General features: G+C 42.8%; 1 long non-coding RNA gene across 1 annotated transcript; it reads right to left on the minus strand.

The window, feature by feature from the left end:
• Positions 1-461: 461 nt before the first annotated feature.
• Positions 462-12869, minus strand: LOC136791261 (uncharacterized). The gene is made up of 3 exons (XR_010832880.1): positions 12185-12869; positions 7152-7283; positions 462-5570 (listed from the first exon to the last, which is right to left on the minus strand). It is a non-coding gene; the product is annotated as an uncharacterized lncRNA (long non-coding RNA).
• Between the last annotated feature and the right edge of the window lie 6908 nt (positions 12870-19777).

Raw genomic sequence — 19777 nt, forward strand, 5'->3', positions numbered from 1 at the left:
TGGACAAATCACCTTCACAATTTAAATTTGTGATGGGCAGAAGAGGCAATGCTCTACTTTGGCCACGTTGAGCGTCATTTGGTTGTGGCTTAATGACTGCTCAATGCCTGTTGCAGCACTGGCATTTTGGTCATTGCTCATCGCTCATGTGTTTCTCTCCTCCTGCCTCACAGCCCATGGCCTTGCTCACTGCTGAGCTTTGAGGGATCCAAGTGCATCTGGGTTTCTGCCATGCCCTGTAAGTGAGACCAACTTGAGGGAACAAAAATCATTTGTCTCTCTGTGCAGAAACAGCAGCAGCAGGAAAACCTTTAAAAAAAAAACCCTAGCCCTTAATGCTAGCTGTGTTTGTTTTATTTTATTTTATTTTTGTACAATATCAGCAGTTGATTTTATTAATTTTTTACAGCACTGTTGGGAAATTTAATAGTGCTATAAAATCTAGTATAAAAACCCTGTAATTGTCTTATCTCTTCAAATTAAATGCATACTCTGGGAATTTTAAAAATAGAGACTATCAACTGGATAGGCCCATTACTATGAATAATTTCCCTCTTAAACAAATACTGAGTCCTGACACAATAGACAATAGCCCTCCTGATTTGTTTGGGGGTGAATATGCCAAGGCTGGCTAAAAGGGGTGTTTTGTTCATTGACCCCTGTCTGCTGAGGGCTTCTTTTGAGCTGCCACGTGTGCAGAGCAAATTGCAAAGCACCATGGACTCTTGTCCGCTGTGTGATTGCACAGCAAGTTGTTTGAAAACAAATAATTCAGTCATTTAATGTATTTTCACATAGTAAAACTGTGTAGTCCTTGGTACGGATGAATGGCACGTTCAGTAAAAGGAACAACCCGCCTGGGGCCACTGGAGGTAAGTCTCCAGGAGGTGGTGGCACGTCAGGTTTTATGGGAGGGCACAGACTTTTAAGGCACAGAGTCACAATTTAAGCAGAGGAAAGAGGAAAATTGATGCTTTCCATCAGCCCAGGACCAAACACTCAAAACCATGCTTTTCCCGATGGCTTCTAGAAGGTCATAGCTCTCCCCATCAGCTGGGCCCAGCTTTATCCCAGTGTGCCCCCAGCCCAATGCCCCAGCTCAGGGCTTGCAGCCACCATGGCATCCAGCTTCTTCAGCTCACCAAGGCTGGGTTTTCCTTGTTGATCATGTCCCCATTACGGTCTTCTTACTTTTGATACATTTTTTTTTTTTTTGGTAAGGAGAATGTGACTTTGCAGGCAGTGACTATAATGAGGAGTTTTTGCCTTCAGGGTTCATCTCTACCACTGACAGAAACTGCAGGATGGATATGTTTTATGCTCCTCTGCGTAAAGAAGAATGTAAAAAAGAATGAGAGCACCGAATCTGGCACGGAGTTTCCTCCTTCCTTCCTTGATCAGATGGCTTCCCAGGCTTCCCATGCGGGGCTGGTGCCAGGGTGCTGTGCTGTGGGCAGGAACTGCAATCCCTGTTCAAGGACGTGGAGCCAACAGGTGACACGTTGTGTGTTCAAAGAGGACATCCAACACTCATCCCATAGCCTCCAGGCATTATTCTAAAGCCCCTGCAAAATACCTTTGTCCCAAACAAGCACCAGATGGAAATGGATTTTTTTTTTTAACCTAATTGTGTGAATGGCAGGGGTGCTACTCATCGTCCTCCACCCCCCCGCGTGCTGAGCACCCGACGGCAGGCACACGCTGCATGTTTTATTTCCAGAACGAAAGACGCCATCTGCAGCGTATCCCCCTGTTTATGTCTGCTGTATCTCTGCAGACTGAAAACTGTTGTGTGTGTCAAAGCAGAGCCTCTCCAGTTGATGAACTTTTTCTTTTATTTATTTTTTTTTCTTACAGGGATGACTCACATAATAGTGCAGAGAGAAAGTCATTTCCAATCACAGGGCTATTTCTGAAAGTGTGCTTGGCACCAGTGTGGAAATCTTGGCTAAAGGTGGTTGGTTGTAGTGGCATACACAATACCCAAAGGCAGAAGTCCTGATGAATTTCTGACAGAGGAGGCTGGGAGATAATTCATCCGGCAGCTTGAGAAGGACTCTGCACCTCTCTTCCAGATAATTGAACTTTAATTTATTTAAATTTAATGGGAAACCATATGGAGAGGAACAGAAAGCTAATTTAAAGCAGTGCTCAAAGCAATCAATATGTTAACAGATTCCTTCAACTTTTCACACTTGGTTGCTGAAAAATGCTTAAAATGTATGTTTTTTTTATCTGGTATTATGAAAACACAGGATTTCTGGCATGTTGTAATCAAAACTCAAGAGCCAAAATGAGCCTCTGTTGTGAAAATGAAAATATAATTTGAAAGCACAGATCTTATTAGAAGCGAAAATAACAACTAAGATATCTTTTATCAAAAACCACACATCTCTGAAGTCTCCTAAAAAGACAAGTATAAATCCTAGAGGGTTCAAATTGCTGGCCTTCATATGGCGCAGAATAAAACCAATAAAATAGTTGTGTGAATTGCATTAACATACTGAAATTGGCAGCAAAAATCCAGCAAAGAACCCTTGAATGTAAATGGAGTAAATACAGATTATGGAAGGAGAACACAAAATTACCAAGTATGCACAGTAAGGATGAAAGAAAAACTTTTATCAATTTTCATATTTTCCTTACACTTTTGGTCCACCTCAAGATCAATTCTTTTCATACTGAGTTTTGAAAAGCAACTTTCAATAGATTTTCAGGGGCAGGATATCTAATACCGTGCTTCTGCTCTTAGATGTTGATCTTGTAACACTGATCCTCTTGCGTCCCATGTTCAGATGATTATATTTTTTTGCTCACAGCAAGGTACTAATTGATTTAATTCTGTTATATATTAAACAAATTGTAGACATCTTAATATCTGAGAAAATAAGAAACATTCTCAGATTTTATCTAATAAAAATATAATGGTTTAGTAATGTCAGTGAGCTGTCAGTTTATATACGTAGTTTGTAATTTATGTTAAGGCTTCATCTATGCAAGGCTTGAAGAGTACAAGCTGTACAGGGAAGCAAAGCCCGTACTTTCCTAAAGTTTATTAACTTGGGATTGTTAAGAAGGCTGGAAGCTGAAAAGAGCAGATACTCCCTGCAATGAACTTTCAGCAACCCTTACAAAGTCTTATGGAAATTCTATAAATAGTCTTCAGTCTAACCTCACTCAGGGCAGGTCTGACTTCTCTGTGGCTTTTAAAAAAAACAAAAAAATTCTAAGCAGCATTTTGGACATTACTTTTTGTAAGCAAATGTTCCTGCAGCCTTTTTCATTATCTGAGGCCTGGAATTCATTTCAGATTTGCCAAGTCCTCTCCCAGAAACTTAGTGAAGTGATACAGCTCCGCGGAGATTAATAGCTCCAAAGGAAAAGGATAAAATAATGTCTACAGTAGGTTTTTATTTTTATTTTTTATATTTTATTTTATTTTTTATATTTTAATAATGTAAGACTATGTTCCTTCTATTTCTTTGCACCTTTTCTCCTTGGATTTTTTCTATGCTGGGATAGTCTTGACTATAGGGCAATGGATAATTAAAGTTCCTGTGTCCTGTAAATACTGTTTATTTCTTGCAAGATCAACATAATAGTAAAACTCCTGGATACCAAGTGAAAATGAAAGACTCTTTTAAATAAAATACATCATAAAACTGATGTAATTAAGATGTTTGTCTTCCAGTGGCTAGTCTGCTGGAAGCAATTCACCTACAGTGGAATGCAGAGGAGCTGGAAATTACACTTTCTGTGAGCTTCTTAAGGCTTTATGAAAAAAAAAAACCTGTTATGATCAGTAAAAATTGTTATGGTCAGGCCTTAAAGCCAGCATCCTGAAGGAAGAGGACGAAGCCCGTGTCTGTGTCCCAGGATGCCCGCAGCAGCTGAGCAGTTGGGGTGTGCGATGCCCATTTGACAACCAGCATGGACCTCCCTCCCTCCCTGGCAGGGCTCTAGGGCAGTGCTGGAGGGGTGCACGTTCCTGAGCTCAGGTCTGGTGGCTGGGATGACTTTGATCTTCTGCAAACTGCACCTTCTGCTTCCTGAAGAGATTTCTGAATGCAAGTGGGGGTGGCATCTCACCACTCCCAGCGTCCCAGCTCAAAGTGTGAGCAGCCTCTGCTGATTTGGAAGAAGTCAAGAAAAACCCCTCAAGTCAAAAAGTTCTTGTGGTCTGTCAGGCAATCACTGGGAGGTCAGAAGAACCGAATTAATTAATGGCATAAATACGGTGCAATCAAATTCATTAACAGTTACTCAGCAAATCTCCTTTCAACCTCTCACAGGGAAAACCACCCTTCAGGGCCTTTAATTACTAACTTGAGGATTCCTTCTGTTCTGTTACCAGCTGCCACCCAGAGAGCTGCCAAGATCCATCTTTAAACAGTTTAGGTTCCTTCCTCAACCATGGGGTCTGAGGGAGGGTTTCAGAATTTCAGCACAGTGGTTAGAAACCCAATTCCACCCTCAAATGTATTCAAGACCTATATATATATCCATTTCATCTTGTACTACCCTTCCACTTAAATAATTCTGGTTATCCCTAGACGATTTTTATAGAAAATTATTCTAGCCTTCTCAGTCTTTAATCTCCTGACTTTCTCTGTGATACCTGAGCAGATAAGTTGGTTAAGCCACTGGCTTTGGCTGCAAGCTATAAACCACTCTGCTGATTTTCCTTTACACTCTTCCTTCCAGAAAGCGGTTCTGTTAGGCCAATGCTCACTTACACTACCCTCCTAAACTAGCTGGGATTATGGTTTCTGGGGAAAATGAAGGGAAGTGGTAAGGGATAATCAGTGAGAGGACATTGCTTTATTTGCTAGGCAGAAGCTCCATGGCAGTAAAGGTGATGACTTCATTAAATTAATGTTGTAACTAGCTTAAATTATGAAATGCAGAGCTACAGAAAGGAGCAGGCAATAAGAGGATTTTAAACAATTAACATGGGATGTCCAAGGCTTGCTCATAGGGTAAATTGGTATTTGTATTTTTAATTGGTGAGTAGTGAGGTTGCTTCTTTTATTGACTTGAGGCTTTCTGTTAGAGGCCTACATCCAAACATTGGCCTGTCCAGTAATTTAAGACACTCATCTTTGGAAATTGTTTCACAGCAGGAACATCATTAATCATAATTTGTGATTGTCACTGAAGTGTTTTGAAATACTATAGGTCTCCTGCCTGTTATTTTTAGCCCTCCTCTCAGCTCAGCTGTGTAAGCGTGCCAGTGGCTGTGGCACTTGGCATGGAGAAAGTACCAGGGTAGGGCAGATGTGGAGCCACACATCGCCCTGAAGGCTAAACTCCCCTGGGAGATTCCTGCTTTCCTGTGAAGCAGCAACTCCTGGAGGTGAGATGGGACTCAGCTGGAGATGGGCCACGTGCTACATCTCTGCTCTTCCCACCTTTCTTTCGAGCATCATGTTTGTGGGGGCTCGTGCTCCCTGCAGCCAGGGAAACAGCTGCCAAGCAACCCTCCTCACCCTCCTCTTCATCCTTGTCCTCATCCTCTGCAGGTGGGGTTTGATCACCCCTGCACTCCATTAAAGCAGGATTTGTTTTATCTGCAAAGCAAGATCACGTAATGACATGCAGACACTGCTATTTTGTACTTGAGACCTGTTGAAGACAGCTTCTGGTTTAAAATATAAATTAGCAACTTCTCTGTAAAGATGAGCCCAAAAGATCATTGAAAAGAAAATCCCAAACCTCTAGTCCAAAGTATCATGGGGCTTGTCTATAATTACGTAGCTTAAAAGAAAATGCTAAACATAGCAATGTTAAACCACACACAGTATGGGATCTCCTTTCCCAAAATCACAACCAGGGCTGTGGTTAGCTCTCCAGGCATTTGTTCAGAGGCAGGGCTAGCAGCAGAGCCTGCATCTTGTACGTGTGATCATAGCACCATGATGTGAGCCCAAGGGAAGGCTGTCCGAGACTGAAGTGACATTTTGTGCAAACAGGAGGATGCCTGGGGATTCTGGGGGGACATGCTGGAGAGAGGAAGGGATAAAGAAGCTTTGACTCCTGCTTGCAGGCTGTGTGCAGCACCTGAGACCCACGCACCTCGAGGTGTGGAGCTGTAGCGAAGCAGTCTGACCTGCCTGAGTGTCTCCAGAGGGGCCCCCAAATAGTCTAAGTTTAGTAAAAACACTAAAGTCTCTCCAGACTCACTCAAAAGGTATGGATGACATCATGTAATGCTGCTAGTGACTTCCTTAAACCACACATGGGATTAGAAAAAGTTTATGTGTATGTACTCCTGCGTTATGTATCAGAAGTAGAGCATGTGCAAATCTCATTTACAAACTGAAAGCAACACGATGCCCCGACACACCAGGTCTCACCAGGGCTGTGCCATTTCTTTATGCTCAGGTCTGCTTTCCCATAAAGTACGTCTGACACAGGCTCTTTAATATCCTAAAGACCAGTGGTGCACATTATTAACGTATTGAAGATATGATACCAGAAATTTCCATTTATACAGCAGTGTCTGTAATTTACTTAATTAAAACAAAGAACGCAACATAAGAAGTAGCACTAATGAATGGCTCCCCTCACCTTTTACAACCAAGAACCATCCATCACTTACAGAGGAAGCTGGTTTTTCAGCTGACTTCACCCTTTATTAGCATTTATTATTTTTTCTTTCCATGGCAGAAAGTCTTTTCTGGTTCCCAAGGCACAGTTCAGGATGTACAAATCAAGCAGTACAGAAAAACGTCAGTTGTCTGTTGACTGGAATAAGGAGTGTTGCTGCCATGTGCCTTCACCTGAGAAATGCACTTATCTGGAAAATATTGCTGCAGTTTTGCAGAGCCCAACACCTGGAAATCCCAGCCCTGACTGACCCTCCATCTACGACATTGGTTGGATTGCCTGCAAGGAGCAAATCCTTTTCTCCTGCAGGATTTCCCTCCCGTCTTCTGAACCTTCAGTCTCACCTGGTCCTCATCCCCACCCCCATCTGCACTCCTTACCAAGCTGTCTGGAAATAGAAATAACAGCGGTCCCTCTAGACTTCTCCAATCTCTATGGAAAGATTGGTTGGTTCACTGTGATTCACTGTTGTTATTTTCTTTTCTTTTTTTTTTTTTTTTTTTTTTTCCTTCCTCAGCGTGGGTGTACGTGTTAGACATTACCTGGCACAGAGACAGGCGAGGAAGGAGAAGGGGTTGGGCTGTGGGTGTGAAGCTGGAGCAGGCTGGAACTCGCTGTACACGGTATAGGGACAGTGTCCGTTCCTGGGGCTTGCCCTTCAGATACTTCTGGTCCTATGGGAGAAAAGCGAGAAGAAATAAAAAGCCTGTTGTCTCAGATTGACATGTTTTCAAACCATTCTCATTGAACTTTCTGGGGATAACCTTGCCAAGCAGAGCACCTGTCCTCAAAACAGGCAGCCAAGGTGAAGCAACGCTCTCTAACAAAAATGATAGGAGTGATGGGTTCATCGGCAGAGGAAACTGGAGATCATGGCATCCCCCTCCCTGTTTAACAAAGAAACCTCCTTCTACCTCCTTTTGTTCTTCAGTCTCTATCCATGCTACCTCAGACTCACAGGCTCCTAATATATTTCCCGTCACATAGCTCCTAGCCCTCGTTTTATGGATGGGGAGTGAATCGCAGAGAGAGAGAGATCCGTCCTGTGAGACCTGTGGGGATCGCTTTGCAGACCTGGATGTGGGTGACATGCTGAAGACAGAGAGCAGGGAATCAGACCTGGGCTTTCAAAGTCCCTGTGACCACTGCCACAGACGTGGCAGATCAGAAATATTCCATTCATCACGGGGCAGACTTTTACAGAATAAACATTCAGCTGCAGCTTTCTGCAGCACCGGGAGCTCCACGTCTCCCTGCTAGCATCTGCGTAACATTTTAATCCTTTTTCCATCGTCCATTGTGTATTTTGTTCCTACACCCTTTTGATCCTAAGTGTTAAAAATGGGCTGACACGGGTAGTCCTATATCCCTTGCCTGTGCGGACTGGCTGCTTCCAAAGGTCTCCCCATGGCTGTAACTTTTCCATCGCTCTTCGAAATACCAGAGTCCTTCACAGCCCTTGGTTTCTGCAGAAAGAGGCCGGTTCTTGTAATACACAGCAAGAAATTCCTGTGGTGGTGTTTCAAAGTGCCAGCACATGTGGACTGCTCTCTGGGTACATATTTTTACTGTTTCCATTTCAGCATGATTTAAGGCTGTGGGGAAAATAGTTACAAAGGGGCTAAAAACAAAACCCCAAGCTCTCCGAGATGGCTGAGGTCGGGCAGCTTAATTTCGTACTTAGCAATCACGATCTGCAGTGAGATAATTAGACTCAAAAGTCAAAAGAAAAGAGACAGATGTTTTCAAACCTGTTCAGCAGAGATTCTGCCTTTGATTGTGACAATTTAGCATATGAAATAAAACTATCTATAGTTGGAACTGGAGTTTAATTTCTGAGGAAAAAAAAAATCTGCTTCCTCAGAGGAAGCTATCTTGGAAAGGAACAAATAGCTTGTGAAAACTAGCAAGATAAAAGGCACAGTTAAGTCAAAAATTAATGAGTTTTGCCCTTTGTAGAGCTTAAGCCCCAGCTACAACAGAAAGGCCATTGGAGTATATGATAAACTATTACTGCACACAAAGATAAGAATAAAAACTGTCCTTTTGATCTGTTTCCATAATAACAGTAACTTTGAGAAACAAAAGAAGTGCATAGGACATCTCTGTCTACCAAAGACTTTAAAAGACTACATATGGAAAAATCATGATACTTGCAGTTTTTGAGTTGAATTTTCCAAATTTTTGTTTTAATACTGGGCTAGAATGAAGTCGACAATGACAGTTCAAGTTACACTGGCTGAAGATTTTCTCCCATTTGATTTTTTTTGTGGACCTCAGCTCTAGCTTTCAGAAAGCAACCAAACAGATTGCAGGAGGATCGAGGAAGAAAAAAGATAATTATGAGAGCAGAAGCTAATTAGGATTCTAGAGTATTGGAAAGACCAAATGCACACAGACTGTGAAAGGTCAGGTAACTAAGAAACAGTCCAATTAAATTTACTTTCCCCTTCGGCTTTCCAAGGAAACCTCCACAGCCACAGAACATTTCAGACCCAAAGGAAAATGGAAATATTAGATTCACTTTAGAGAAAGTTTTTTTAAGTGTTTTCTCAAGAGCACTGGTATATGGCTGTAAACTACACATAACTTTGAACTGCAAGAGTAGAAATCAGTAGAAAAGCAGCACACATAGCAATTATCTGATTACCCATCCTTATGTGGACATGTAACAAAAACAGAACTGCTCAGAGTCCACTCTGTGGCTGACCTTTCATACTGCAGAGCTGTAATCCAATAACTTCCAATATTTAATGTGAAACGTGTGGTCATGAATAAAATCTCTCTGGACTGGTCAGGAAGAGGAATGACTTTAACTCTGCCAAGAGGAAAGAAGTTACCATGTTCAGAAATCTTTACTACATTATCAGGCTGGCCCTGAGCAAACTGCTGAGGGAACCAGCCATGCCACAAGTGGTGGCTGTTGGTGTCAGAGCTCACCCTCTGGCCACCAGGCGCTGGAGTGAATGATCTCCATGCATGTGAGCTGTATTAATCACTTCCCAGTTGGGGTCATTGGCTGGGGAAACTTAATCCATTGGTTCATGGTAGAATCACATATTATGATATGATTTCCCTTCTAATAACATCTGTATTTCAGAGACAATTCATATTCAGTATCTTTTTTTTTCTTGATAAAATATTCTACTGAGCAGTTTCTGCATATGTTCAAAGCTACATAGAAGGATTTTTGTAATAAACTGTTGCACAATAACATAAAAATTTATTAGAGCTACAATTAACCTGGATAGTTCAAAGTCCTCAAGCAATTGTTCCCAAATTATTCCTATTCTCCAGCTTCCTTTTCATAAAGTAACTGATTTCTATGTACAGGCTAAAAGTCCATCTGACGGCCAACTCATTCCCTAAACAAAACTGATCCACATCTTAATCTAGCTGCTTCTGTATATGTTCTACTGCTGAAATTTGTCTTTTTGTGTATGTTTGTACCATCAAGGCTTTCAGTCACTCTTCTCCTCATCTTTTTGTTCCTCTCTTCTCACGGTTTCCTACGAGCCACAACAATCTCCCTTGTGAACGTTCAGTGCACCCATGGTCTCATTGCCTGTGTGCTCTCAGTCTCATCACTCTCAATGCCCCTTCTCATGGGCAGGCACAGGTGTCTTACCCTTGCCTCAGAATGTCTTTATTAGGAAATTGCCCTCAGTGCTTGGATAAGCTAAAAGTATTAACCTTTTGCTAATGTTATCTTGTTTAATGATGAAGCCCCCAGATCCCTAGCAAAACTGAGCATTGTTCCTACTACAGCAGAATGTAGGTGGCACACCCTGTGGATCACTGCAGCTCCCAGATTAAAGATGGCCAAAAAAGATTGGTGGATGATAATTCTTTCTTCATATATAGCTGAAAGAAACCATGCAAATAGAGCAAAGTTGCTCTTTAAGGCTTGCAAATAAGCCTTTTACAACGTGAATCATAGAACAAAACAAAACAAAACAAAAAAATCTGCAGAGGATGTTCTCTTTAGATCTTTGAAAAAAAGCATTTTATGAAAATATATTGCTACTGATGTTTATGCAGTTCTCTGCTTTTACAAAGTTCCCTTCTGCTTTTCTTAGATATTGAGATCAATACTGATTTTTTTCCAGAGTCTGAGGGATTGAATTTGCTCTTTTATGGGTATTTCTTTGCTGTTCTTCAAACTGATATCTGCTCACCTTATTTGGTTGGAGGGTGTAACTTACCTGTGAGGTAGGAGGGATTTATCCTTATTTTTCAAGGAGGATGTCTGAGTTTCAGAGATTGACTTACCTAAGGTCACTCAGTGTGACAGAAACAGGTACAGGAGCAGATTCAGACCACTTGTTGTCCAAACCTATATTGAAACTGTTAGATGTCTTTCCTGGGAGCAGCAACTGGATTATATCTGCAGGGTATCCTGTTTTATTATGGGCTAATTGACACAGAAAAATATTTTCAGAGAAAATTAATGTTTAACGAATTAGTAAAATGAAAAGTTGATTTAAAAAATGCTTCTGACTCTAATCATAGTAGGAGATGAAGAAGACACACTGTCTTCTTCTGAAAAATCTTGTTTTCCTGTAGTTTGAACCACAACAGAATTCAGATCTTGCAGGAATACAGCAAGAGATTAAGTATGTCTTATTTATATGTCATTTGTTATAATAAATACTTTTTAAATGCTTGCAAAGTCCTGTCTTCCTAACCATCTGCTTCCAAACAGAATCCACACAAAATGCTACTTCAGTTATTTAGATAAATGTATGTAGGTGCTTTCTAGCCTTTGCAGGTCTTACAGGCAAAAAATAATTAGATGAAAAAGCGTCCCAATTTGATTAGGATGAAAATAAAATCTCTCTATATTCTGTTATTTGGAAGAATGCATTGAAACGTGGCTCACCATCAGACACAGGAGAGTGTCATTTCTGATAGTCTGAATCTTTCAGTGCAATATAATAAATTTACATTTACTTAATGCAAGGCTATACAGAAATATTCTTAGTAATACTACTGGGATGAAAGTTCTGATATTCCAAACTCCAGGGGACAAAGACATCCTTAACGTACGCTTTGAGGCTTTGGTGTGTAGGGACAAAGCAAACATAATGGGTTGCAAACAACCTATGTCTAATTTAGCTTCAGATATGAAACATTTATTTGTATTTAAACTCATGCTTTAAGCTCTCCATACAATTGAAGGAGAGAAATTTCTCCCCTGGGCTGTTTCCACCATCCTTATCTCCCACTGAAGCCTAAACCTGAACTCTTTGGTGAGTGTTGGTCACCTGAAGTGGGAGAGAAGTTTGTCCTTGCCAGGGGCAGAAGAGCATGAAGAGAGGCTGGACAGCCAGCACCAGGACCGTCTGGCCCAGTTTTTAATTTCCTGACCATTGATGCCATGGAATGTCACCGTGCTGTAGCAGGTGGCCTGGATGAGACCTCAAAGATTCACTAAGAACAAAAGCTGGCCCACTGGGGCATCGTGTATATTGAAAACGCAGAAGAGCAGAGGTGCTGAAAGCCTCAGGATCCCTGATACTGTCCTGTGAGGGCTCTGGTTTAGCGACAGAGAGCTGCAAGGAGGCCATCTCACCTCAGGCATGACTCACTTGGTGGGGATGGTGCCAGCAGGACCTTTGCTCAAAGCGGGGCCAGTGACTGCGGTGGCGGAGGTTGTGTGGGCGGTGGGTGCGTAGTCGATAAGATCCCCGGGTCACATGCAGCCAGGAGCGAGCAGCTGGACAAAAATGACTTTTCCGGGGACTGGGTTACGCAATTTGTTCTTGTGATGATGAGGGTTCGGCTGTGACGTGGGGAAGCAGATGCAAGAGAGGGCTCATCACAGGAAGTCTGCGCAGTCCCCAGGGGATAAGCTATTACCGGGGGGGTTGTTATCGTGAGAGACGAACAAAAAACCACAAATCCAAACCAATGCTCCTACGCTGCCTGGGTGCAGGGGGATATGTTGTGCTCATCTGCTTGGAGAACTGCAATCCCAAAGTTTAGCTCCTCTAGCACTCACCGCCTAGCAGGCAAATGAGAAGGAGCAGCATGAAATGTGAGCGGCCTCGCTCCTCTGCCCATCTGTGTCTTCTCCTTTTTATGCTCGTGCATATTAGCATCTAACATCTCTGAACTTAATTCTCACTGTACTTCTTCTCCAGCCCAGATTTGACCTCTTCTTGCATGGCAATACTTTGTTCATAAAAATTGCTCTTCCTAGCCATCTAGCCAGTTCCTTATTCAGGCAGTTGCTCTTCTCTTTTCTCACCACCCCCTCCCCCCCCCCCAAAAAAACAAAAAAAACAACAAAAAAAAACAACTCTCAGACTGTGTGTAATGGCAGAAAACTTTTCAGTTCCACATTTTACTTTCATGTATATCAGTGCCTTCGGTGCCTTCTCTAGGAAAAGGGGACATGGGGGACACTGCAGAGCCTCTAACCTTCATGGGATCACCCAGACTATCCAACAGATAAGTGGGCTATCCAGTCCTTCCATTTGGAATTCAAACTGGACTCCTATTTTGAGAAACTTTGGTTCCTTCCTCCCCAGAATGATCCCCACATGGGGTCCCCAGTTTTGGGCACTACATTGCAAAGACACCACAGATCAGAGGCCGTGATTGCCTCTGGAGGTTGCAAATACCACAGGAGAGGCATAGCTGAGATTGGGTGTTGATTCAGGCAAGCAGGAAAGAAAAAAAAAGAAAACCAGTTAAAAACATAAAGTCCCTGGGAAACAGCTCAGATTTTTAGACATCATTGATTTGATTTTTTAATCTCTTTTTCCAGTCTGAAAAATCCCCCAAATGAGAAGTGTGTCTCAGGCAAACGCAGACATCACATAGCCCCCACCACCACTGTGCAGCAAGGCGCAGGACAGCTGAAGGCTGTGGACATGTGAGCTGTGCTTTGGCCAGGAATCACTCTCAGTCTCTTTCTGAATACCCTTTGCTACACCACAGACACCATGATCAGTGCAAACAGCATGTGTTTTGGCAAAAGTGGAGTAATTCCTGCAAAACAGATATTAAATATACTTCTCAGCTAACACAGAGTGCTGTCAGCACCCATCAAGGTAATGAGGAGGGAAGACGTAAGGAGACGGCACTGGGCTCCGTAGCATTATTCGCAGTTAATTGGGTAGCAGGAGTCCAAGCTCAAGGCTGGATCCTTAGTTTTTAAAGAGGTGCATGGAGAATTAAGCATTAATAGGGATGGGAGTCATCATGAAGCAAAACAAAAAGCCTCGTGTCCCCCTATGAAAATGTAAGTTTAAGTACAGCAGCTGCCAGCAGAGAGATAATTGGGTGCACTCCTGGCCTTCTCTGCAGAGCCTACCCTGCAGCCAGCCCTTAAAAGCCATCTCCCAGTGAAGAAGAGTGCCTGCCTCATATTAAGCTGTTTAAATGGTGCACTGTAATTATGCTTACAGATGTTTTAAGAGTAGGTAAGTAGGAAACTGCAGGTCTTTAATTATAGGTCAGCCTGCAGACAGTGTGCTTGGCTCGACTGAAAGCAAAGCCTCTGCTGCCTGGGGCGACCTTGGAAAGTGCCTGGGCAGGAGCTGGAGCTGGTTCCCTCCTGGCTTTCAGCTTCCCATGGCAAACACAGCTTACAACGGGCACATCCAGCTCCCAGAGCTTCCCACGGCAAACACAGGACACAACAGCAGTCCCTGCCTGATCGGGGGAGAGGCACTGAAATAAGGCTGGGTTTTCCCAGCCCAGCCCCAGAGCTCCCTGAACTGGGTGCCCCTCTTTTTGCATGCCGTGGGACGTGGCTGCTGATGGGTGCTGGGTCACAGCGGGTCTGAGCTGGACCCTGCCTGCCCTTTCCTTCCTCACTCTTGCTTTCCCACCTGCTGGACAAACCCAGGCTGCAGAACCGACGAGCACACCCAAGTGAGAGGGAGCGCTGCTAATTACAGGGTACATGACATTGCTGCTGTTTGCCTGATTCCACAAGGAAACGCTTTCTCCCGCTCCCTGTCACCATCTTGCCTTCTTTCATCCTTTCCTGCGGTGAGCACCACAGGGCAGTGTCCCTGTGTGTGCGCGAACGTGCAAAACATTACGAGCGGAACTGAAGTGCACTGGCAACAGCAACAGTGCCAGCATGCTTGAAAAGCTGGTTAACCAGAAGCAGCAGCCGTGTTAAGAGGTGGCAACCCTTTCTGCAGAGCGATGCGCCTCGTACACATTCAGTGGCAGCTCAGCCATCAAATATCCCGCTGCCCTTTAATTATTTTTTACTTCTGTTAGCCTGGCAGGGCAGTGCTACCTGAGAAAGAAAACCAAGCCGAATGCCTCCTGGCGTGCTGCCTGGCAGCTTGCTTCGTGAGCTGGGCACACTGCTGACCAGCGCTGTGCCAGCTGCGGGGATGGGAGCTCGGCCGCCCCTCGGTGCCTGGTCGTACCCTGGGGAGGGGACAGGACAAGACTTTCTCTTCACTATCTTCTTGTTTTCCAGTAGTAAACTTAGGGTCTCAGCAAGTAATGACTTCATTAAGAAGATTAAGCACTTTTCTATTAAAAGGTTTAAAGACTGCAAATACCAGTCAAGCGTCAAAAATGTACCGCTCATATTAAAATATTTTTTTTTCACTTGGGAAGTGCTCTGAAATCATTCCCTCTCCTGGGTTAGCTGTGTGGCTCACAGATGTACCAGCTCCTCTTTTATTTTACCGATACCCGGGTACCTCTCTTGATCTTACCACTGGTTTCCCCATCAACACTGCAGGGAGAAATCTGTGATTATTGGCGTGTTTTTGGAGTCATGCTCCCCATTGCTGTGATGCTGCAAAGCAGGAGAGGAAAACCATTTCAGGGCATTTCAGTGAAATGGGCAAACAGAGCAGACAGGTTGAAGGTGGCGTTGGCACCTCTGGGTGTAGGGACACCCTGGGGACCTGCCAGCGCTTGTCACCTCTGTCCCACTGCAGACCTGTCCCCTGCCCTGGAGGATCAATACTGCTCTAAAACCAGCTCCCTTCCCCACTTTTAAGGCTGGAATTGAAATTGCATGAGGGACCAAAAGCTGAGACTTTATGAAGGCTTTATGAAGACAGAAGGTTTTGTCAGTTTTGTGTTTTTATTGTTCTGAGGCAATAGGAGTCCTGCCCGAGGCTGCGCAGGGAGAGAGGAGGCAAAGCGAGGATCGTGCTCCCGGGGCAGCAGGTATAGGCAATAAGCAATAACTAATATAGGCAATAAGCGTGACATGAGAGGATTTCACACCTACTGAGAAATGCGTAGCAGGTTCCTATGTCAATAGGAGCAGTACCAGTGGCAGCTAGCAGCGGTGTGCTTGGGCTCATAGCAAATCCTTTATCAAGTGACTGAGTCCGGGGGAAGGCATCACAGCCATCCCCAACTTTTATTAAAAGAAAGAAAACCAATAAACAGGAAGGAATTGCATGTGGAGAGACCACAGTCGATGGAATGAAACAGGAATAAAGGTTAAAGGATGGTTAGCAAATTTAAATGTGAGTGTTTCCAGACTCTCTTGGAAGCGGATGAAAGACTCTGATCTCCTCCAGGCTATTCTGAGAGGTTTTGGTTCAGGGCTGAGAAGAGCATTATGTAAAATATGCTTTCCTGCAACAGTTCCACTGTTTCACCGTTTCCTGACCTTGAAAATCAGAATAATTTAACTATTTCAATGGGTTTACCGTAGTGATGTCTACTGATAACTTGGAGCTAAGAGCTTGCCCACACTTAAAGCTTTTCAGCACGGCTCTCTCACTGGTAATTCTAGCTTTTACCAGCAAATGCTTTTAATGGCAGATATATGTCAGACATGTAGTAGTACATCGAGTCATTTGTGTGAACAGAACTGCTGTCTCAGTGCTTGAGGATTGCAGAGGAAGGTATGCTCATACAGGACAGAGAAAAATCCCATGCCTCTGTTCCTCACACGCTCAGAAATACAATATCAGTGTCTAAACACCTGTGATCCAGGCCTTTTTGTTGTTGTTGTTGTCGTTGTTGTTCATGTTGCCAAAATTTCAATCTTTTTTCTTTTTTAAATACTTGACTTGAGAGAAAGATGTCGCTGTCGTGTGGCTCCGGCACCAGAACACACCTCTCTGTGTGAAACTGCTGTATTCTGTGTCACCTCAATCCACCACGAGTGTCAAGTTTTACCAGTGATGGAGAATGTGCCTACAGAGCATGGTGAGGAGCAAGTCTAAACGGCAAAGCCATTGATGGGACACAGAAGTGCTTGGATTAGGCACAGGACTCAGATCTCAAACTGGCTTTTATATCCTTACTCATCCTAGTCTATTGTACATGGATAAGAATTTCCACTTCGTACAGACTTTACTTACTGCTCATTTTAACCTGAGAAAAGTTAACTCCTTTAACCTGACAGTTCTTATTTCCCCCAGCTGCAGCCGACATCAGAAAATTATACATGTGAATCGTGGAAGTGATTGTGGGATGAGCCCTGTGTATGCTCTCCTGCTATTGCAGAAATCGGTGACTACCACAGAAAACAAGTTCAAGGACAATAGCTATGAAACCTTCCTTCCTGGTTTCTGGGGAGTGATTGTTTGGGATATCACAGAACTCATGAGTGAGACTGGGTTGCATATGAAATCAAATAAATAGGTGGACATTTTACCTACCATACCTTGTCTTTTAAGATATTTTCTCTTGTAAGTACAGATATCCTGTGGGCTACAGATTTCCTGAGAGCTAGAAATAGTTCTCTCTCTCCCCTCTTTCTCTCCCTGTTTTAGTTTTGACTACAAGAATTTGTAGATAACTCAGGAGTATTTCATCTAGTGTTACAGTGAGCCATAACAGTTTTTTTCCTCTGTTTTTCCTTTTTTTTTTTTTTTTTTGTTTTCCCTGTAGCTGGACAATAGAGATTTGGAAAAGAACAAAACAAAACAAAACAAAACAAAAACAAACAAGCAAAATAAAACCAAACAAAAACAAAACAACACATCATTACAAGCCTACAGACTTTTCTATGCAGGAGGATGCAGTAATGCCAACTCTGCTCATTAAAACATCTATTGATTTATTTAACAGATATACTAAAAGCACTGGCTATAACAGAGCATCTACAGATTCCTTGGCAGACAGTGCTCCCAAGCATTTACCTTCCTTGGCACCAGAAGGCATGTTCAGAAACTTCCTATGTTCAAGATTTTATGATCACAAAACCCTCTGCAGATATCTCTAAGAGTGATGAACTGCTTGCATGTATCTGCTGTACAAAAGCATGCTTTTAAATGTAATGGTAAGCTGGAGAACTGTCCAAACCATACACTGCATACTCAGGAGCCCCACTTAGAAGATATTTTTGCTTTATTGGAGATTTCTCCTTGGCCTGCTGATGTGTACAGGAAAGTAGTTCTCCTGCTTGGGAAAATAGGTAGTTCTTTGGCAGTTCACCCTTTGTGTAGCTTTCCAAATTTTAGATTAGAGTGTAACTAAACATTAGCTTGAAATGAAAAGTCTCATCTGGGCTCACACTTCATCAAAAACAAGGAGCTAGTCCAATGGGATTTTTAATTTCAACTCCACCTGTAATTTTATCTGCAAATCTAAAACTCATGAGTAATGAAATGGGAAAATCATAAAATGCCTACAGCTTTTCAAGCTTCAGCCTGTGATTTTCCAGCACCATCTGACTTTTGTTTATTCTCACATCACCTTTCATGAGAGCTACTTGAACCCTCACTCAAAGAATTTCCAGAAGCATCAGAAAAAGCCTTGTGCCTATGAGTGAGGGTTCATATTGAATGAGATACAAGGGCTAGAGCTCTAATGGAAACTTCAAAGTTGAGACACCTCCTACAGATACCACCTCCAACTGGACTTTTCCTGTAGCTTTTGTCCCTCCACCACTTGAATGCAGTCTGCAGCCAACTGGAAATGAAGACTACAGCCAGGTTATATGATAGAGCTATGGCATTTCTCATCATTCTGTATAAAGTTAGTCCTCTTCGGTTAAACGCATTCCCTTCTTGTCTTGGTCATCATCTTTGCAGTTAGCTATGGTATTTTATAACCATGATCATCTAGGGTTTAAGTGAGGCAATAGCTTTTAGAAGGAGAAAGTTTATCTCCTATTGGATCACTGTAAAAGAACAGATAAGCACCCAGGCACGCAAGGCCAAATGTTCAGAAAGGAATTGCTCATTTGAAAGCTTGTCCTTTCTCTCCAGCTTGGTCAATTTGTCTAAGGAAAGTACTTTTCCTTGCCAGACTTGCCTTAGCCACCCCTGAAATGCTACACAGAAGTCAGGGAACAGCAGTTTGGGTTCCCTGTCAGGAAGCGCTCATAGACAATTTTTGAAGAGCTGGAATGCCAGCCATAAACACGAATTATCTGTAGGTCTCGTGGACTTGGATGGGAGCTGGTCTGGGTTTTTTGGCTGCAGACGCTCAAGGCCATTCCTTGGCAGTGTTACAGCAAAAATATTTATACAAAGATGAAGCACAACTTTGTCAAAGCATTTGCACAAATTAAAAACTTTGTTTTTCCTTGCTCTTATTTATAATAGTACTCTAAAACAAAACAAAACAAAAACAAACAAACAAACAAAAAAAAACAAAGCAAAGCCACAACAACCCAAAGTTGTTTTCCCAATGAAGGAATTTTAATTGGTTTTCATGACAGGACTCGGTGACACTGTAGGTCCTTTCTCATGAGCACTGGGCCTGTGTTTCCTTCATCTTTAGACCCAGGGGAAGTAACCTGTTGCAAGTTTTATCAGACGAAAAGCAGCACTAAAGAGAGGTCAATCCTGAGACCTAGAATACTTCATTGCCTTGCCCTAGCTACTTAGACAGCTTCCTTTTCATCTCGGTGTTAGTGCAGTCCCTTGTACGATTTTTCAGACCCATGGCTGAAGATACTCCATGGATATATACCAGTGATAAGCTCTTTGGCATCACCCTCTCAGTGGCTAGGTCAACTCACTGAAGATCTTACTCAAATATTTATACAGCTCTGATGGGCAGGATGTGAATATATCCAAGTGTAATTAAGCAGCGCGGTTCTAGTTCAGCATTTTCACCACTGCAGAAACCTGCTGCAATAGCTATTCATTTAATCTTTCCTTTTGAATATTGAAATAGAAATGCTTTTAAATGCTTAGGCATCGCCTCGTGTGAAATGTGGGAATGAGGAGGAAGAGGAAAGAATATTTTCCTCTTATTG

Source organism: Anser cygnoides, chromosome 7 (genome assembly GCF_040182565.1).
Source record: "Anser cygnoides isolate HZ-2024a breed goose chromosome 7, Taihu_goose_T2T_genome, whole genome shotgun sequence".
Taxonomy (NCBI): Eukaryota; Metazoa; Chordata; class Aves; order Anseriformes; family Anatidae; genus Anser; species Anser cygnoides.